At 59.9% G+C, this 20,888-nt stretch overlaps 1 long non-coding RNA gene across 1 annotated transcript; it reads left to right on the forward strand.

Moving 5' to 3' along the window:
• The first annotated feature begins 233 nt into the window (after nt 1–233).
• Nucleotides 234–3,470, forward strand: LOC144227653 (uncharacterized). The gene is made up of 3 exons (XR_013334002.1): nt 234–373; nt 2,556–2,665; nt 2,950–3,470. It is a non-coding gene; the product is annotated as an uncharacterized LOC144227653 (long non-coding RNA).
• The last annotated feature ends 17,418 nt before the right edge of the window (nt 3,471–20,888 follow it).

A 20,888-nucleotide genomic window follows, 5' to 3' on the forward strand; every position in this document is an offset into this window, starting at 1 on the left:
ACTAGTGTAGCCTAAAGGGCTGGGGGAACCCTCTCTTCTCTGGGCCAAGACCTCTCTGCCGGCTACATAAACGTAGAACTGGGTTCTTCCGGCAGGTCAAGGAAGTGAGGGCAGTGTCTTCCCTGAGTGTGGGTTGGGTGGGGAGGGTCCCAGATATGACTCATTTCCAGCAGGGTCTATGTTCAGAGCTGCTAAACAAAGTCAAATCTCGATTCTGTTCGGATTAGAGAGGGAAGAACGTGAAAACGTGAGCAACACAGCCAACAGGGCACACTCGTCTTCGAAACAAAAGCGGTCCAGGGAGTTCCCGCCCAGTGTCCACCCAACCAGATCCCGCTGAGGCATCGATGGCCTCGCAGACCCCCTCCCACAGGTAAGAGGAGGCCGGGGGTGCAGGCAGGACCAGCTGCACGGACAGCCTCTCCGGGAGCTCCCCAAAATGGGGATCAGCCTCCACGTGGAACTTGCAGCTAATCTGGCTCAGAACGCTGTGCAGACGGGTCTGACTCGGACTACCCGTCGGCGGCGCCTCCTGGGCTGGTGTTTCGCCACCGGGAGTGTGAGATCTTCTCTCGCCATATGCAGTTGGGAAATGCCAGGGGCGCCCCCTGGGGGTCAGCCCAGCACGGACGGCCTGGGGCGGCCCACAGCACGCGCGCTGGCCAGGGCCTGGCACCGGAAGCCGAGCGCGGATGGGACTGTGAGTGGTGGGGCCACCGGCAAGCGTCTGGCGGCTTCCCTGGAAGGAGGGACTCACCTGTCCTGTTAACCAGGACAGATGAAAACATGTGCCGCCTGCCCCCCACCGCCCGCCAAAGACTCACATAAGAATATCTAGAGCAGCTTTTCTTGTGAGAGTGAAGACCTGGATCTGCCAGGGAAACGGAACTGTTTCTGAGTATCTAAAAATGTGCACGCTAGGTTGCTGGGCAGGGACCTGCAAAGGCCGCAAGTCCATGCAGTGGCCCCGGGGCAGGGCCCAGGCCCCTCCCGACAGGCCCCAGAGATGGCCTGCTGGCCTCCCTCTGCTGTCCCCGTGCTGGGACGCACACCCCTCACGCGTGCACAAGGCTGGCCGGAAAAGCCTTGACGCTAGGCCCCGGGTGACAAGCAGGCGGTCCAGCAGGGCCCTCCGGGGGCAGAATCCCTGAGCAAGGCTGAGCTTCCCAGTCTCGGGGCTCCTGGCCACAGGTCCTGCTGGGGCCTCCTCCCCGGCTGCGTGGCAGACTGGCCGTCTTCCCTTCGTTTCCTCACTCCGGTCTCTCTTCTGTCCCCGAAACAACCTTCATAGGACCCTTGTAGGTTGCCTGGTCCCGAGGAGGCACTGGGATGAACTCACGGTAGGGGTGAGGTCATCTGCAGAGCACACCTGCTTTCCCTCATCTGCTCGGCTCGTGGGAGAGGAGAGAAGCCTCAGACGCCAAAGGGAGAGGGGTCCAGCCTGTCGCCCTCCCGGTGCCCCTGGAGCACCATCGTCCCAGGTCCTTCTCAGACCCACGGACACCTGCCTCTGCAGAGTGGGGTGAAGATCCTAGCACAGACGCACTCGGAATTGCTGGTGCTGTTAGCGTCGAAGCCCGAGCCCCAAGGACAGCATGGTGGAGGAGGCCTTCCCGGCTGCCCTGAGCCCGCCACCTCGAATCCAGGACCCCCAGAGAGGCAGAGGGCTGCCCCCTGGCCCTGGTGGAATAGCCCCCGCAGGCTGTGGCCAATGTGCTGGGCCTACCTCGGTGCAGGGGGAGGAAGGGGAACATTTCCGATCAGGGCATCCGGAGGATCGGGGAAGCAGCAAACCCCCCAAAGAGCGGCAGGACCCTTGCTCCCAAGGGTCACCACCCACTGGCTGGTCTCAGGGACAGCACGGCCTTTGGGGATAGAAATGGGGCTGGGACAGGAAGAGAGGGGACACGCTTGCAGCTTGAGCTGGCCGCACTCTCACAGTTGCGGGGCGCTAGAGATGGTAATGACCCGATGGAATTAAACGTGCAAACCATCTGAGCAAGTTCACCCAGAAAGTGCATTTTACAGGCCACGGGACGGGCCTGTTTTCTGCCCCCAAAGCGGACCCAGCACGCCACTGCAGGGTGACCTTCCTACGGAGATCAGCGCTGCAGGTGGTGGCACTGGGCACCCTCCTCACCTGCAGGCTAGTCGGGGCAGGGTCAAGGGGACCGCTGTGGGGCTGGGACAGGTCCCTGAGCCGTGAGGAAGCCCTGGCCACGTGTCCCCTGGAAAACACAGTGGGAGGGAGGACTGCTCCAGTCTGAACGGGATTTGTTCCCCAGCAACCTCTGCAGTAAATAGACCTGTAGTCGCTTCCGCCAGTCACCTGGGCTGTGCCAGACCCGCCCACTCAGCTGGGCTCCCCTGTCCCCGCCTGGGGGCACCCTGGCCATCAGCACGTCCCCAGGGTGGCTCCGCAGAGCTCTCCGTGGCGAGAAAGGAAGGTGCCTCCTGCACACCGGAGAAGCTCAGGTGTGGCCGGCTGCCCCCCAGGACGGCTGGCTGCCCCCCCCCCCCATCTCTCCTGAAATGTTTTCATCTTGCACTTTCAGATTCCGGTGTGTGGCGTGAGCACGTGCAGTAGACCCTGGGCTGCGAGAGACTTGTTCCGTGAACGCTCACACGTGTTGACTTGATGAACAGCCATGTCTTGTGATAGGAGGTGCATGGCACCAAACATCACCTGATCACAACTGAGCCAGTGGTTCTCTCTCCCTCTCCCTCCCTCCCCCTCCCTCCCTCCTTCACTCTCTGCGGGGTTGTGGGTGATCATCTCCCATGCTCACATGCTCCATCTCAGGCCACGGTGTTTGGTAGAGATCAGTTTTTCAGAACATTGGAAGGTGCCCATCAGTGGCACTCATGTGGTTTTTGTCACTTTGAAGCCCCTGTGGACGGTCCTTTGCTTTTCTGCACAAGAGTGAGCTTTCCTTCCTTCTCGGGCAGGCCGTCTTCAGATAGAGACCCTGTCCTCTGCTGCCTTATTGCCGGTTACGTCACATGGAGTGTGTGACCAGAGTTTATTAACGCTGGGCTGTAGTCAACGTCCGCTCGAGCATACACAGTGGCCCCCCTGCAGAAGAAGGTTCCATCGAGCCAACAGAGAACATTGATTCCATTAGTGATAGTGAAAGTCTTCCTACACAGTGTCCCTCCTCTCTGGTCTCCCTCACACCAGCCACGAAGGTTTTCAAAGGCAAGTGCAGGGTCATTGGTTTATTTTTCTCTGTATTTTGTATTTTCTTTATTATTTTGTATTACAGTATGGTAATCATTTTTGTGTGAATATTTTTGGGCTGTGAACGAATGAATCTTCTGAGTTTCCGTTACAGTGAGAGCTTGGACTACGAGTAACTCCTCCCGTGCATGCTCCACAAGATGGGCGTTCCTGATAAATTGTGACTTGGTCAACGAGTGACATCTTGCGATACAAGTCGTGCGTGACTCTGAACATCACGTGATCACAACTGAGGTTCTTGCAATNAACTTGGTCAACGAGTGACATCTTGCGATACAAGTCTGTGATACAAGTCGTGCGTGACTCTGAACATCACGTGATCACAACTGAGGTTCTTGCAATTTGCTTTGATATACAAGTGCTTTGGATTACAGGCGTGTTTCCGGAACAAATTATGCCTTGCAAACCAAGGTATTCGTGTCCTTTAGTTTTTTCTCTATCAGCTAAAAATATTTGTGAGAGGCTAGAGATGAGAAGCCTCTTCATTAAATATTATTTATTAGAGAGCAGAACATATTGAGGTTTGGGAGTTAGTCCTGCCTGAGTCTTGATAGTTACTTCTATGCCACTCACAATGGACATCAGAGAAAAGAGTGAGTTTTCTGAACTTGACAGTATATACCGAGAATCCCAGGACGGGACTGTGGACCAGAACACTGTCCGTAGGAAGTCTGGTGGGGGCACATTCGTCTCCCTTTCTGGGCTCTACGATTTCCCAAGAGCTCTCGGAATGTGACAGTTTGAGCAGATTGTGACAGCAGATGGGGAAAAAGCACCATCTGACTTTGGCATGAGGTGCAGAATCGGGAGGTGATGAACAGTAATTAGAGAGGCCGCGTGCAGCCAGCAGAGCGGTCTGTGGACGGCGAGGTTCCCTGAAGCTCAGAGGAGGCTGGAACCCTGTGAATCGGGACAGGAATGACGTCGGTCTTGCCACCTTTCACACCCTGGTCCCCCGACGATGTCCCCAAAGAACCCCTGAGTGGGGCACGTGAAGTGTTTCTATAAAGTTCACAACCTGCCAGAGAATGCAAGAGCCCCCAGGGCGCACAGCTCCCAGCTCCCATCACACAGGGCAGGGAGACCGACCCCAAGGGCGTTGCGGGNTCCTGCACACAGGTACTGGCTGCGTCCTCTTTCAATACGTCCTGTATGTTTTCAACACTTGGTGGTAAAACTTAAATATCTGGCCACGGAGTCCACCCCAACCCAGGGGCCCTGCGCATGCTCCGTGGAAACCGTGTTTTCAACGTCATCAGTCTTTCATATGCAGGTGGTCACCCCATGACGCACATGCGCAAACATCCAGGCCACCTGAGCTCCCGCACTCCCAGGAAAGCCCTGGGTTTGGGCGCTCGTGGCTCCGGGAGGGAGGGAGCACGGAGGAGGAGGGAGACCCCGGGGGCCCGGGGCCCCAGGGCGGCGTGTGGCCCAGTTCATGGGAGAGGCGGTGCTTTTTCGGACTTGCAGGAGCTCAGAGCTGAGACCTGTAAGTGTCAAGCGTGATGAGAGCCACCACCACATGCTTGAAGCCCTGTTTCACCCGGCAGGCAAGTACCCGGCTCGTTGAGTAGCGCTTGGCACAGTTACTTAACATCACAGGCACGACACCGTCATGTGCGTCCAGAAAGGAACGCGTGGGAACCAAGACAGCAGAGGCATCCCTGTAAAAGTGAGCTCAGACTCTCCCGGTGCTCACATTGTGGGGGCTGGTGAGGGGGCGATGTGGCTCCATCAGGAACAGAACCGGTGTGGGGGGGGTGGGCAGGCACTGTGATTTTGCCTCTTCTGGTGACAGTGTGAGGAAGGCCACCGTCTCTGGAGCCCAGGGACCAGCAGGGGCGTGTGAAGCGGTGGGTGGCCAAGCTGCCAGCCAGGGTCAAGCCGAGGGAGGATCGGGCCGGGGAGGATGGTCAGCTGCCGCCAGTGGGGCCCCCCCACCCCTCCCAGCCTCACTCCCTGCGGGCCTCACACCGCCTCCGGAGTCGCGTGGCCCACGCTCACCCGCACAGTGTGGGGGCCTGGTCGTGGGGACGGCATCGCGGCCCCCACCCTGCGGTCTGGCTGGCCCACCCCCAGCCCTGCCCGCGCGGCGCCCCAGGAACCCTTCCCCGCTAGGAAGGCCNCTGGAGGCCCTTGAAGACCCCCCCTCCCCACCCCCCAGGAGAGGAGCCGGTGGAGCCCAGAGCAGCCCTGGGGACGGGAGAGGCAAAGAGAGCGTGCGTCCCAACAGCTTCCTCAGAGGTGGAGACGTACAGAGACCACAACCGGACACAAGCTGGACGGGAAACACCGTTGCCGCGCAGCCTTAGTCAGAAATGCACTTTTCAAAATGAGAGGGACTGACCGGAGGCATGGGCGCGAGGTGCCACCCAGCGAGTGTGGCGGTGGGGGCTGAATTCCTGGGGGCTGCTCCTGAGATGGCTCTCCGGTTCCCACCGTTTCTCTGCCAGTCTGGAGGCTCTCTCGCAGAAACGTTGGGGAGGAAGTGAGCAGCCGGGGCGTGAGAGAAGAGCTGACAGTAGTTGGAAGCATTGACGACATTTTGGGAGCTGGAAACAGCTGGACTCGAGTCACCAACGTGCAGGCGGGAGAGCAGAGGGCCAGTGCCACGGCGGTCTGGCTCTGGGGTCGAGGAAAGAGTTGGGGATCACAGATCCCAGAGCAGGACAGTGGAGGCCCGTGGCAGGCGGCTGGTCACTGGAGGAAGCAGTGGGACACCCACGTGCACTCAGAGACACGGGGCCCGGAGGTGACCACCGCTGTGAGGGACAGAGCTTCCCTCCCAGCTTCCGGTGGGGGGGCTGACCCCACTCCGTCCCCAGGCAAATCACAGCCACAGAGGAAAGACTCAGAGTCGGCCGCGGAGGGGCCGGCCCTGCCCGAGCGCGGCACTGCGGGTCCTCTGTCACCACTCAGGACATCAGGGCTCACCCCTGATGGCCCGGTGAGCCCAGGGTCACCGCAAGGGTCTGCTCACAGCTGAAAGAGAGAAACCGATCAGCCAGCGAGGGAAGGAGCTCGGAAGAGATAAAGAAAATCACGTGGAATTTAAAAATCTCCCCAAAGAGGAAAATGAAAACCCTCGGAAAAAAGAGACAGAGTGTGTCTGTGACATTAAAATCAGACACAAGCAAAGGGCACTTTTGAAAGCAAGAAGAGACTCGTGGAAATTGGGACTTGGACCCTGGAATGACAAGGCGGCAGAGGGCTGGAGGAGGAAGCAGGGTGCACAAAGGGCAGGCGGAGAGGCGGCCGCCGCGAAAGCACAGCATCCTCTCCCCGGGACCAGCCCCTCAGTAACGGCTGCTGCACAAAGATGGGGGGGGGAGGGGGGATCAGGAAAGGAGTGCTCCAGGAGGGCCACCTAGGGAGAAATGCATGCTGAACCCCGACGTGTCACAGGACAGGACCTCCCAGAACCAGGGACAGACAAAGGACCCCAGCCAGGAACTGGACGGTGGTCACCTCGATGTCAGAGCAGACGGCCACCCCTTGCAAGAGCCCACCGCAGATTCTGCTGCGTGCCGGGGGCAGGGGCGTCTGTGCAAACCAGGAAGCCGGCCAGGAAGGGCAAGATGGGCTCCACCCAGTGGGCATCCAACCCCAGACCGGGGCAGAGTGTCCAGGGCGGCCTGCCAGGAGCGCGACAGGAGGGAACACGTCTCGAAGGACGAAATGGGGTCACAGGTAAGCAGTGGCCTCAAACTGACAGGGACAGACAACTTCCACTGGGTGGAGGCGTGGGCTCTGGAGGAAGACCATTAGAAAGTCCAGGAGAGGGGCGCCTGGGTGGCTTAGTCGGTTAAGCGTCCGACTTTCACTTAGGTCATGATCTCGCGGTTCGTGGGTTCGAGCCCCGCGTCGGGCTCTGTGCTGACTGCCAGCTCAGAGCCTGGAGCCTGTTTTAGAGTCTGTGACTCCCTCTCTCTCTGACCCTCCCCTGCTCACACTGTCTCTCTCTCTCTCTCCTAGAAATAAATAAAACATTTTAAAAAATTAAAAAAGAAAGAAAGAAAGTCCAGGAGAACAAACGGGCAGCCCAGCAAAGCTTCGGGGCAACCACTGGAGGCATGGGGGAGGGTCAGGAGCGGAGCCCCCTGCCCCTTCGCAGCCCAGGTCAGTGGCCCAGGGTCACTGCTCCCTTCCCCCTTCCCTGGCTGGGTGTGGCCCTCACCCATTCTGCAGGCGTGGCGGCGATGGACCAGTGATCACACACATGTGCTTTCCACCTTCTGTCTTTATAGGTTCCAACCCAGAAACTTCAGGATGTAAAAGTGACCCAGTGGCAGGTGGATGGGGTCAAGGGACGGTGAGCAGGTCAGAGGGGGCGACACACAGGATACTGGCCTGTCACCTCACTTGGGAAAACTGCTGCGGGTGAGGGGGAAAAGCGCCCAGTGAGCCCAGGGTTGGACAATGACACACATATGTGTTCTAGGATGTAGGGGGGCCAGGGACGTGAGCTGCTGGCTGCCAGGTCCTGTCTCCTCCAAAGACAGGGTCGTCTCCCGCCTCAGGATGATGACCAGGGAACACAGGAGCGCCTTGCAGTGGGCAGTCCCCGGCGTGGAAAGGGCTCCTCCGGAGCGTGGGCTGGCAGCCGCACAAGCAGCACTTTAAACTGCACCTCGGGGTGTCGGATCGCACCGTTTTCTCCCTCGTGCGTGTGGTTTGCGTGATTTTAGAAGGAATGGGGCAGAGCTGTGTGGCCCGCTCAAGGGTGACCTGCAGGGTAGTTCAAACCAGACAGGCTCACCGTGCAAACAGACAGACAGAGGGACAGGAATTGAGGCCAGATCTCGTGGAGAACAGGGGTCGGCGGCCTGGAGGAAGGGGCTCCTGACGTCTCAGACTGCACGACCCCGGAAGTGGGGGAAGGAGGGCTGGCATTGTCGGTCGGCTCACTTTCAGTGCGCGTGTAGTGACTGTGGAGCATGCGTGGTGGGCCCCACGTGGTGCACACAGCGATTCCTGTGGAAACCGAGGCCTTCTCCAGCATCTCCTTCCAGATGCTTCCTTCACTCCAGCTTGCATGTTGCCTCCACAATAGAGACCTTCACCTTGATTCTGGTTAAAACTCAATCTTCGCAAACACGCTCTCTTTCAAAACGACTTTGGCTGGGGTGCCTAGGTGGCTAAGTCGGTTGAGCGTCTGACTTGTGATTTCGGCTCAAGCCACGATCCCAGGGTTGTGGGTTTGAGCCCCACATCGGGGTCTGCACTGACAGCGCAGAGTCCGCTTGGGATCCTCTCTATCCCTCTCTCTCTGCCCCTCCTCTGCTCATGGGTGCGCGCTCTCTCTCTCTCTCTCAAAATAAATGAATGAACTTAAAACAATGACTTTGGCTCAGTTTGAGCAGCAGTCAGGTATTTTGCAGGTGTTTTGTGCAGAGAGCTGGCCCCGCATAGGGTGTCCTATGTCCTATGTCCTGATGCGAAGTGGCCTGTTTCCACAGGCAATTCCGGAGTTCGTAGAGCACACTCCCTCAGCCGGGCTTCTTCACAATCCCCTCCTTCGGAACAGGACTGTTGCAGGTAGACGGAGTCATCTGTGGGCCTGTGGTGTTCTCACTCGAAGCCATTTCTTCCTCTACGTCTCCTCTCCGCCAGGGAGATGAGCCACACGGCACCCTCAGCGACGGCCAGCACCTCCACCTACAAGACTAAGGGTCTTAAGGAAAGGGGAGCAGCAGGTATAGAGACCCGCAGGCTGGGTCCGAAGTGGCTCGGCCGTGCGAGGGGGAGGCTGGGTCTCAGTGCCAGATCGGAGTGGCGGTGCTGAGACCCCCGGTTTTCTCCTGGGAGAACCCAGTTCCTCATGCTGTCCAAGCCCTGATGACCCGGAGGGGCGTCCGGGTCACTCGGGGTTCTGTCCCCAGGGTCGGCTGACCCCCACTGGTGGCCGAGGTGGGTGCGGGGTTGCGAGGTGGCCTGCGGTTCCTGGGCAGGTGACTTTATGACCGCATGCCTCTGTCATTGCCCACATTTGCACGCACACCCCAACACGCTGTGTGCGGGGAGGCACCTGCAGGAAGTGTAAACACCGGGGCCCAGATCCTGCCTCAAAGGGGCACAAACATGCAGAATAAATGCAGACGCCATGCCCCTGTCCGGACTGTCACTCGTCGAGACAAGGGGGCCAGTGTGACCTGCCCACATGCTGGGAGGGGGGACCTCGAGCCCTGGGGTGTCGGGCACAGCGTCTCCGAGAGCCGCCTCTGCCCACTGGGAACTCCAGTCGGGGCAGGGCCTCTAACCAGACTCGATGGACGGTAAGGAACCTGCAGACTGTGCACTTTTGAGTGGGACTCCTGATGCTCAGAACCGTGTCTCGGAGATTCATCCGTGTCCTGGCGGGGCCCCTCCTCTTCCGCTGCAGAGCGGTGTCCACCGTGTGAACGCGGGATTCCTCTGCCCTCCTGCTGTTGTCCACGGGACGGCCCTCAGCCTGAGGTTATCATAAGGCAGCTACAAGCCTTCTTGCACACGCCTTTTTGTGACATGTGCCCTCAGCTTTGCGGGGTCTACGCCCAGAAGAGGGACTGCCAGGCCAGAGAGCGTGCGCCTGTCTGCCTCTAACGGTGCTGCTGGAGCAATTTCCGAAGCAGCTGTACTGTTCCACACCCCCACCAGCTGGTCCACGTCCTCGCCGGCGCGTGGTATTGTCAACTGTAGAATTCTCGTGGGCGAGTAGCTCGAACGTACGTTTCTTACAGCACTAATTACACTAGTGTGTTGGGGGGCAGTTCCTTAATTGGCATTTATACCTACTTCCCCTTCCTTAATGCAGTCTCCTTGAAGCTGGGCTCCCGGTCCCTCAGCTTCCCTTGCAGCTGCAAGCGGCCCTGTGACTAAGTCCTGGTCAAGGGTATGTGACAGAGCTGATGCGTGCCACTTCCTGTCCCACTGGATCTGTGAGCCTGCCCTTCCTCTCCACAGGTGGAGGATGGCTGTGCTGCCCACAGTCTGCCTGTCCACCTCTGGCAACGTGACGTTAGAAGTAAAGAGACGTCCCCCTTCATAAGCCACTGTGTTTCAGCAAACCATGCCCCCAAAGAGTGCACTGTGAATGCACATTCGCCCTCTGGCTCTAACACAGCGGGGCCCGGGCTGGTTCTGTGTGCTCAGCACCATCCTTTCACCAGGGTGCAGCTCCCACCCAGCCCCGAGGTTCTGGGAGATGGTGGACACACCCTGCCCGGGCGCAGGCAGGTGGCCCAGGTCTGACCGGTCGTGGCTCTCCATCCTGTTCAGGGTTATAAGTTCATGGGTTGGGCCTGAGACCCAAGCGTACTCCTTCCATGAGACTCTCGGTGTGGTGAGAGAGAGAGTCTTTGTCATTATTGTGGATCATGGCAGGAGAGGGGAACCCTCCCCCCCCCCCCCCAGCAGAACCAGAGGCAGTCAGAGGGCAGGAGGAAGCCCAACAACGGCGTCTCAGCCCCTGGATCTAGCTGTACCTGCAGCACCTTTAGAGGTAAGCGATCCAAGATGTGAGCTGAACTCCTGTCACTTGCAACTAAGAGTCCCATCTCCTTCCCTAATAATAATACAAACACATTTGGGGGCGATTTTATATTAGCATTGTGCTAGGTGGGTATATAAAATCTGGTGATTCTTTAAATTCTTTAAAATGGTGATTCTTTTTCAAAAAATGTTTACTTATTTTCAGAAAGCAAGAACATAAGCTGGGGAGAGGGCCAGAGGGAGAGAGAGAATCCCAAGCAGGCTCCATGCTTAGCACAGAGCCTGATTCGGGCCTTAATCTCAAGACTCTGGGGTCATGACCTGAACTGAAATCAAGACTCAGTTGCTCAATCAGCTGAGCCACCCAGGCGCCCCCAAAATAGGAATTCTTAATCCAGAGAGGCTTTTGAAGTTTCTGTGCAGACAGAATGGATCAGGGAAGAGAGCTATGGTTTACCCCCTAGTAACCCTAACTAAAATGTAGCATTTCCTTGATGAGTCAGTGCAGCCCAGGTGTGTAAGCAGGACGAGCGGCCAGAATGACAGATATCTTCACGTCACATCTCGAAACACCGAGCAGCTCACTCCCACTGCAAAATTATAGCTTATCACACCCGATCGCGGCTGGAGTGTGTTACTCAGCCTGTAAACAAAGGAGCAGGGAGATCATCATTTAACATATGCTGATAACCGGATTGCAGTATGATAGGTTTGCTTTCTAATCCTGCGTTTTATTTTATACATTTAAGACCATTATTCTGAAAAGAGGTCCAGAGAGGTCACTAGGCTCTAGAGGCTTAAAACAAGGGCCAGACTACAGAGGACACCCCAGGAGTCCATTGTCGAGGCCCCTGGCACAGGGGAGATGCGATGGGGAGGTGCAAGGCGATGTGGGCAAGGTGACGAGGGTGCGCTGCCCTGCCCCGCCCGGGCCGCGTGGGTCGGGCTGGGGACTCGATGCTGGGGCTGAGCCTCGGCGGTCACTAACGCCGGGCGGGCCTTGGCAGAAGGGAGGGGCACAGGGAGGCGCCACAGCTCTGTCGCTGGCTCGGCGGGCGGCTCTGGGGGTCAGGAAGGCATTGCTGGTGCAGGTCAACCGAGGACAGCGGCTCTGGTGAGGCGCCTGGTCCGCCGGGACAGTGCGCCAGAGGCCCGTTCCGCTGTCCCCGATTCCCGCTCTCCCGGATCCAGCTGGGGAAGTGCGGGGCGACTCCGCCAGCCCTGCTCCCTGGAAAGTTTGGGCTGTGTGCGCATGACAACGGAGTGAAACGCGTGTGTGCGTGAAGGCTGGGTTATACTCCTTCACCAGAGGAAGCTGGCGCTTAGGGGTCTGACAGCTAGAACATCGAGGGCGCTGGAAACACAGCGAGGGCTTGGCAAGGCTTTCATCTATACGCTGCTGCCCGAACGCAGCCTTCTAGAAAAGAGACTTTGCATCTGGTGCGGTCCCCCGAGGGCGCTCTGATGTGAGGTGCCTGCTGAGACCCCGGAGGGCCCTCTGTCTGTTGGTGGGCTCCCTGGAGGTGGGCCTGTCCAGGGGGGTGACAGGCAGAAGGAGTGGGGTGGCAATCATGCCGTCTGCAGCTGGCACCTGGCAGTCACACTCAGACATTTCCCCAGACGTGGACAAGGCACACGCTCCCCAGACATTACCTCTGCCCCCGAGGCCCGTCTCTGCAGGGGCTGTCACTTCTCTGTGTTGACAGCCCGTGTGCTGAGCCCCCGCTCACAGCCCCCACTGGGGATGCACCTGCAGGCACAGGTGGAACACGGCGCACCAGCCCTTCGAAAACACCTCCGCCCTTGCTCAGACCTTCCCCACATGGCCAACCAAACCGCTCAGAGATGACTGCATCCATGTTCTGCTGCACCTGGAGGCACGGAGGTGGGGAAGGGGGTGGATCCCTCGTCCACACTGGCCGGGGTGGGAACGAGCAGAGTCTGCGGTACCTGAGCAGCTGCACAGGGCTTCCCTTCATAGTGGATTTCATAGCGTCCGTGCCGTGATTGTGCTCCCCACAGAGAGATAGTGCTCCACCCTGGAGATGATACTCCCCCACGTGGAGATGATGCTCCCCCCCAACAGAGACGGTGCTCTCCCCACGGAGATGGTGCTCCCCCCATGGAGATGGTGCCCCTCCCGGAAATAATGCTCTCCTCCACAGAGATGGTGCTCCCCCCATGGAGACGGTGCCAGAGAAATGCAGAGGTGCTCCACATAGCATGACCTACGGATCCAAACACTGCATTTCTGGAGAAGCTGCAAGACCAATTGGTGGAGAGGCTGTCAGCGATACGCTTCAGGTGAGCACTGGGGGGCCAGAGCGTGTCAGAGGGGACACAGGGCCGCTACCCTGTGCACAGGGCTCATGAAGCCGCTCGTGTATGGCTTTAAGACGTCCCACAATGGGGGCACCTGGGGGGCTCAGTGGGTTGGCTGAGTGTCTGACTCGATTCTGGCTCAGGTCATGATCTCAGTGTTCGTGGTACCGAGCCCTGCGTTGGGCTCCACACGGAGTGAGGGGGCTGCTTGGGATTCTCTCTGTTCCTCTCCACCATTCATGTGCTCGCTCTGAAATTTAAAAAATGAAAAATAAAAAAGAGTGTAAAATGGTGACAAGAACAAAAAGATGAAATGGGTCACCCCGTGTGCCCCGGGCGAGGCCGCCGGCCCGGAGGCCCTCTGGGGGTGGTGCGGAGCGAGTGGTGTTCACGCTGAATCCTCTCGTTCCCCCTCAAACAAATGAGGACACAGGCCGCAGAGGGTCACCGCATCGGTGCCGACCCGGACGCACCCGCTCCAGGTCAGGGCGCTAACGACAGCGTGGCACGGGTCTAGCGGCCAGGACAGGCTCTGGCGGTCACCCCACTGCAGGCCCATCTGCGGCTCAGGCGGCGGTGGCCCCAGGACCCGTCTAGACGCTCCTCCAGGGCGGCCGCCCCTTTGGCAGGCGGACGGGCCAGCAAGCCCTCCCAGTGGGCGGAAATCTACTCTGTCATCTAATTTCCATCCCTCTGTGCCCCGTGTCCTCCTGCCCTTCATAGCCCCACAGGGTAATCCTTCTTCCTGGACACTCCGCAGACACCTGGATTCCGCCGTCTCCTGCTCACACATCCATTTGTCAGGCTGAAGGCTCCTGATGTGGCGACTCCCCTCCCGCGGCCTGCTGGTGGCTGTCCTCGGGAGCCAAGCAAGGACATCCTGTTCCAGACGTGTCCAATGAGTCAGGAATACAGAGGAGCCTCGCCCCCACCTCTGAGATGCTTGCAGTTATGCGTCCCAAGAGTGGGCCCCTGCTCAGCGCATGGGACGCAGCGAGGACAGTCCTGCCCTGACCCCTTCCCGCCGAGCTTGAGTCCCAAGGGGGGACACAGATTCACGCCCCCTCCAGCCGGAAGGAGCTTGGAAAGGACGCTCCCCACTTCCCTGTACGGTCACCAGCACTGAATGCGGAGCACGCGGGCGACTCCCTTGGCGATGCCCGGCCAACCTCGGAGGCGGCCGCCCTCTCCTCACCTCGGGGGAGGCGGGCCGGGGCTCTCAAGCTGGCCTTAGAAGCTTGGGAGGAAAGACGAACTGGAGCCTATCAGAGTCGAGGTCATGACCCCCCCCTCCGCCACCACAGGGGGAGGGGGGAGGTCCCACCCGCCCCTGCTGCACCCTCAGCACGGGCCCCACCGTCTTAGCCCTTGCCGGGCCGCGTGGGGCCCCTGCAGGGACAGGCGGGAGGCCGAGAAGGGGACGGGTGATTCAGGAGAGGGCTCACTTTATGAGTGTCACTCAGGCTCTGTGCAGCGGGTGTTCCCAGGAGGGCCGTCCCGGGTCCCTGGGAGGTGCTGCGGCCCAGACAGCTGCGGCTGGGCCGGGAAGCACCCCCGACTCCTACAGGCGGCCAAGGCCCCGCTGCTGCGCGGGCAGCGGTGTTCCTCTCTCTAGGAAGCACCCTCAGCGGTCCTGCGGGGCCAGCCAGCGCCTCCCCACGGGCACATCTCCCTCCTGGGCAGAAGGGAGCAGCCTTCTGAGGGTGCCCGGGCCCCGCTCCCCCTGCATTAGTGCAAACGTGTCACCAGGGGCCACATCGGGCAACCCTTTGCCAATCGGTGCAGAAGACAGTGGCCGCTTGGCAGACGGGGCACAGAAGGGCTGTGGGAAAGCCTAGATTGGAGGAGGTGCCTGCCCTCCTCACCCGCGGAAATGCAGGGGGCGTGTTTGGAACGTTCTTGCCCAAAGTCCGATTTCCTAAGAAGCAGAGGAGCAACCAAACCGGCCTGGGGGCGCACACGGCTTGGCCACGCATCTGTGCGCCAGGTTCCCAGCAGAGCCGCAAGAGGGCCCCGGGGGTGCAGGAAACCTTGGGGGTCTGCAGGGGCCTGGAACGGGTGGGGTCAGGCCGGGCTCCCGGAAGGGGCACGCAGGTCCATCAGCAGGTGGTGAGGAGGAGGGTAGCCGGCACTTGGTCAGAACCGGTGCTGCGCCCTGCAGAGTCCAGGCCGGGGCAGGGGGCGGAGGAGGAGGGAGGGAGGGAAGAGGGGAGGTGGGAGGAGGGAGAGGAGTGGAGGAAGGTGAAGAAAGGGGAGGGCAAAGGAGNAGCCGACCGGAGGCGAGCACTCAGACAGGTGGGGCAGGTCAGGGCCCTGGCGGTGTGAGGGTTTCAGGCCTCGCCCTCCTTCAGGGTTTTGGCTGTGTGATTCTAGAACAGCCAAGGAGACTCAGCAGCTTTCGCAGGGGCTGCACCTGTTGCAGCCGCCTGGTGAGCTGCCGGGAGCTGAATCCACTGGGGTTTTGCCAGCGCCCACGGACAGGAATCTTGGGTGGTGGTCGTTCTGTTCATTTGCTGGGCTGTGTGTGTGTGTGTGTGTTTGTGGGGGGGGGTGCATGTGAGCCTGTAGGTGGGCAGTGCACTGAAAACAAGGCCTGTTGTCAAGAGCGGGGCCCTGCTTTCCAGCCCCGAGCTGACCGGAGCTGCCCTGCTTTTGTTTTAGAAACCTCCCCTTACCTTGAGCACGTCCAGGCCCGTGGGCGGCCAGGCCCCTGCAAGCCAGGCCAGACCTGGGGCTTGTGGCCAAGCAGCTGGCCCTCCTGTTCTGAGTCTATTCAGATCCACCAGGCGCCACCGGGCGGAAGTTTCCTTTGCAGGGGGTGAAGTGCCATCGTGGCCTGTCACCTCATATCTGCCCCAGGCCCAGAGCCAGCCTGCTGGCTGCCTGGGCACCGTTATTTGGGAACGTTGACTGTGTCCCAGAAACAGGCTGCCTCAGCCGGCGCCAGGGCCAGCGTTCTGGTGGAGATAATGCCCCGATTGTCACTTGAACGGCTGGTGTCTGTGCACGTCGTCTGCAGAAACACAGAAGAATAAGGCCAGCCCGCTCTGAGGAGCTCCGGCACCATGCGGTCCCGGGGATGAAGCCTCAGGATGGAGGAGACGGTGACACACGGGGCTGTTTCTATGGACAGGGACTGGCGCCTGGGAGCCAGGCCTGCACTTCAGACTGAAGTGTCTAGTGCCCCCAGCAGATGAGCCAAAGGAGGGCATAAAAACCAGTCACTGACACTGAGCAGTGGCTCTGCTCAGTCCCTCCCTTGCATGGTGTTGAAGGGCCAGGAGCTGGGGGCTGGTGGGGGTGCCTCGAGCCCCATGATGAGCTTTGCCCTCTCTCTGCCTCTGAGATAGCACCGTTGAGCACGGGCCCCGCACCCACCTCCTGACTGGCACACGGCTGTTGGCCCCTCCCCTGGCGACCGGGTGGCTCTGCTGGGCTTGCTCAGGCCCTGGCGGGCAGTGCGCCCCCTCGGGCGGGACATGGGGTGCAGCGCCGGGCTGCACAGCGGTCCAGTGTCCCCTTGGCGGGCAGTGCACCCCCTCGGGTGGGGCATGGGGTGCAGCGCCGGGCTGCACAGCGGTCCAGTGGCCCCTAGGGGTGGGGAGATGACCTCAATGACATCATTCGCTTGTGATCCCCACCGAGACGGTTATCTGAGGCGGGTTTCGTCCGGACGGCCTTCCCTGCACCGGGCAGGGACATCTGGGCTGGCCCTGGGGGTGCAGTTAATGGGCGGCTCCGGTGCCAGCGCATGGCAGAATCAATAATGCATCGCAAAGATGGAGAGCCCTGTGTGCTTCTGGAGAGAGGCTGCCTCTCCCACACCCAGTGTGGACAGGCCCAGGCCTCCGGCCCCTCCCCCCCCCCGGCTCCCTTCCTGGTGGGGGGAGGGCAGTCAGGGCTGAGGGGTGGTTGCAGAGCTTCCTCTGGATGCGGAGCCCTGTGTGGTGGGTGAGTCTGGGGCAGAGTCCTTGGCAGGCCCTGCTGCCGTGGCCATGAATCCACTTCCCGATCCCATAATGTACAGTGACTTTTGTCATCATGCTAAGACGTTGCCTAGTGGAAAGGACTCCCAGAGGTGAGGTGGCAGGCAGTGGCTCCCCGGGGAGCAGCAGCGGTGGGCTGCCACTGGCCAGGCGTGCAGGGTGGCTGTGCGGGAGGCTGACCACGCAAAGTGTGCAGATTAATTTGCTGTCCACTGATGGTCGGGGGCCGGCGCTGGGAGAATGTCAGGCTTTGCAGTCCCGAGGGAGGGGGGAGGGGGTAGTGATCTCCCCCTAGAGCTGTCAGTGTGGCAGAAGGAAGAATGCAAGGTAAGAAGGAAAGTGGCCGAGCAGAAAGTATGGGGCACGGGGGGAGGTCCTGTCTTGGGTCTGTCCCGGGCTGGGCAGGTACGGCTGCCACACTTCTCCCGCACCGCTGGGCCGTGGCCGTCTGGGGCCATGGTGGGGCGTTGCCCCGGAGCAGGGCCGGTCAGGCAGGCTCATTGGCACCTGAGACTGGGCACAGCTCACGGCCATTCCCAGGCCGCTTGCTTCCAGGGGCTGAGGCGGGGAAGCCAGGATTTACTAGGAGGAAATTCCTGCTGGTTCGAAAGGGCGCGTGAGCGGGCCCTGCCTGGAGCTGGGGTGGTGTTTGTCAGCACGACAATTAAGGTGATTTGGGACTGAGCGAATTGGCCCAACCCAGGTCCTTGATGGCCCGCTTTCCAGCTTGCCCGACCCTCCCTGAACGCAAGGACAGTTTTGCTGGAGGCGCCGTGACCCAGCCGGCTCCCCGCTGCCCTGTCGCACGCAGCCCCCCGGGCACGGCAGCGGCCCAGTGCCGTCCTGGGCGCCTGTGTGCGCCTCCAGCGGGCTGGGGTCCCTGATCCGGGGGGGGGGGTCTCAGACGCTGCCCATGAAGGCACCGACTGCATCCTCTGCCCGGTTCCTCCTAAGGGATTGCAGGCTCTGGACAGAACACCACCAGACCAGCGTGTGACTCGAGAATCGTTCCTTTCAGGAAGTTACAGTGTTTATGAGACAGTTGATAGTTTTTGAGTAAATGATTTTTAAAGAATCAACATGTTCCGTATTAATGGTGCTGTGGCTCTAGGTGGAGATGACCTTCACCTGTTAGCAGTGGACACGGGAGTGTGTGCGGGGAAGCGAGAGAGCATGTGGGTCTGCTTCTGCTAGCAGGGAGGGGCGGGGCGTGGAGGGGCCGCCTTGTCTGTGCGTGGACGGTCGTTGGGTCTGGGGAGGGTGCCTGAAGGTCCGCTGTTGTGTTCTGTCCACTTCCGTTTATTTTCAGAATTCTGTGATAAGAAGTTAATGGTAATCTAAGAACCCCATGTCCCCTCCCAGAAACTCGCCGCAGGGCCCTTCCCTTCACAAGATAGCTCAGAGGATTACTTCAAAAGAAGTACCCATATATGAAGTACAAACAGTGCTGCTTAGTGTAGACTGTATAGAAGGAGCGGGTTTTCCAGTGCGTACCTGTCGAAAATGATCTGGAAGGGGACGCAGCGTTTGTGGAACTGGTAACTGTGGAGTGCGTGCTGTGGACAGCAGGGGCTGCTCTAGGCCCAGGGGCCAGGGGTGGCGGAAGGGTGTGTGCACGCACGTGTGTGCATATATGTGGACTTGTGTGGCATGTGTGCATGAGTTTGTGTGTGCGTGTGCATGAGTGTGTGTCAGGGGAGGAAGTATGCGTGTGTACTGGGGGAAGGGCGAGGGAAGGGCCAGAGGAGGAAGGGAGGCCTGTACTTTTTTCTCCTCCGTATCCTTCTGTACCGTTAGTTTCTCTTATAAGGGAATTATTTGTGCAGTTTAGGAGTTAATTTTTAAGAAGGGTATCTCTCCATTAGGTAATATAATGTCCCCTTCTAAATGTTCTAAATCTCTAAACCTAAATTTTTAAAAAATGGGGTATGATTTGTTGCACGACTTGGTAAGCGGCGATGTGGCTTACGTGAGGCCTCAGGAGTCAGTGCTCAGCAGCCCTCTGCACGTGTGTTCCATGGGCCGTGAAAAGACACCATCGATGCCTTGCCCTTGGCAGTAGAGGAGACGAGACCCACACCCTGAACCTTAAACACCAGCAGGCCACCCAGCAATGCCAGGGCTCAGCAGAGGTAGTCTTTGTGGTCCTGGGTGATGGGGGGTGGGTGCCGGGTGCTGCGTCCTGGTTCCTGAGACCTGGGTGCTGGTTGCTGAGTCCTGGGTGCTGGGTCCTGAGTGCTACGTCCTGGGCCCTGGGGAAGGAGAACCTCGGCTCAGACCCATCCCAGTCCTGGTTCAGGTGGAGAAGCCTGTTCCCCTCTACGGCCCAGAAACAGAAACAAAGATAGTCAAGAGCCTTTACCGGCAGGTGTCCACGGCTGGTGGCCAGCCGGCCACTGTGGGCAGTTCCACTCATTTTCGGTGGCGGCTTGTTTGTTTTTTCTTTTCATTTAGTAGAGGGCACATTAAACAACTTCCATCTATGCTAACAAAAAAAGCATAAAAAATGGTAAGTCTGCAAAGTAAAAAGTACAAATTGCCTGGCATTCTAAAGTTGTTTTCTTTTCCCTATTTTCCTAGTACGAGAAATTCCAGTGGCTTTAACAGCCAGAACAGAGTTTGCTTTGATCTAGCATTTGGGGCGGCGTTTGGCTCTGACCGGTGTGTGTTTTGATTGTGCAGGGACGGCTGCTGTCCCCCTCTCCCCCCCTGCCGTCCGTGAGGCCAGCACTGCCCACCCCTCCCATGTTCCCACCATGTCTTTGGGGGTGGTGTTTCTTGGTGGCATTTGCCGGTGTTTTCTGGGACCGAGAGGGTGGACGGCAGCGGGGGGAGAGAGGGGCGTGCTGCTCTGAGCAGGAGGGGCTGGGAGCTGCCGCCATCGCTCTGGACAAGGTCTGACCCCTTCTGCCGTGTGGATGGGACAGTCAGCTCGCACACCCGTCCACTATGGGGCACGTTCCCAGGCAGGAAGGTGAGACACACGAGGCTGCCGGCCGCTCTGAGCTTGCGGTCCGGCTGGGGGTTTGGGAGGCCAACGAGGGAGGGAAGGAATCAGATTACATCACATATCGGGGGCCACCGCATGGGTGTTTGGGGTGTGAAGGCGGGCGGGCGGAGGAGGCACGGGGTGGCGGGGCAGTGCGGCCGGGCGGGCCTGGTGGACGGCGTGGGGTGCGCTGAACGGTGCTGATGGCATCTGGGACAGGAGGGGTTGGTGTCGGGGAACCCCGAGATTCTAGGCTCAGGTGACGGAGGGGAGCGGTTGTGGGGCACGGGGATCAGGGGGCCCCACGGGTGGTGCGGTGAGCGTGTGAGGTGACAGCCTGCCGGGTGGGCAGCCGGGGCAGAGACGCAGGACAAGAGTCAGCACTGGGGGCAGAGGGACAGGGACAGGAGACTCGGACGGGCTGCCACGGGGTGGAGGGCGAGGCGGGAGGGAGCTGTCTAGCTTCAGGGACACAGTGCTCGCGGACTCAGGACTGACGGTAGCAACCTGGAGGTCACGGGTGGCGTGACCGACGGTCTGGGGGTGGGGGAGCTCACGAGGCGGGAGGGGAGTCGCCCCTGCCTGCCAGCTGGTCTTGTAGGGCCTGGTAATGGGGGACCAGGGGGGTGGTCAGGGTGACCTTCAGGTCTGTGTCCTGGAGGGAGGGGTGGCCGTGAAGGCAGTGTGGACGGGGCCCTGCCCCAGGCCTCCAGACTGAGGAGGTGGACGGGGCCTGGGGGGCTCCCTGCCAGGGCAGCTGTGTAGTCCAACGTGTGCACGGTGCCTCTGTTTGGGGCCAGATGCCAGAGGCTGCCGTGGGGGCTGGTGACGCCGCATCCGTGCGCAGGGCAGGTGTTCAAGGGCAGGCATGGGGGGGACC

The sequence above is a fragment of the Crocuta crocuta genome, unplaced genomic scaffold (genome assembly GCF_008692635.1).
Source record: "Crocuta crocuta isolate KB4526 unplaced genomic scaffold, BGI_CrCroc_1.0 scaffold41, whole genome shotgun sequence".
NCBI classification, from domain to species: domain Eukaryota; kingdom Metazoa; phylum Chordata; class Mammalia; order Carnivora; family Hyaenidae; genus Crocuta; species Crocuta crocuta.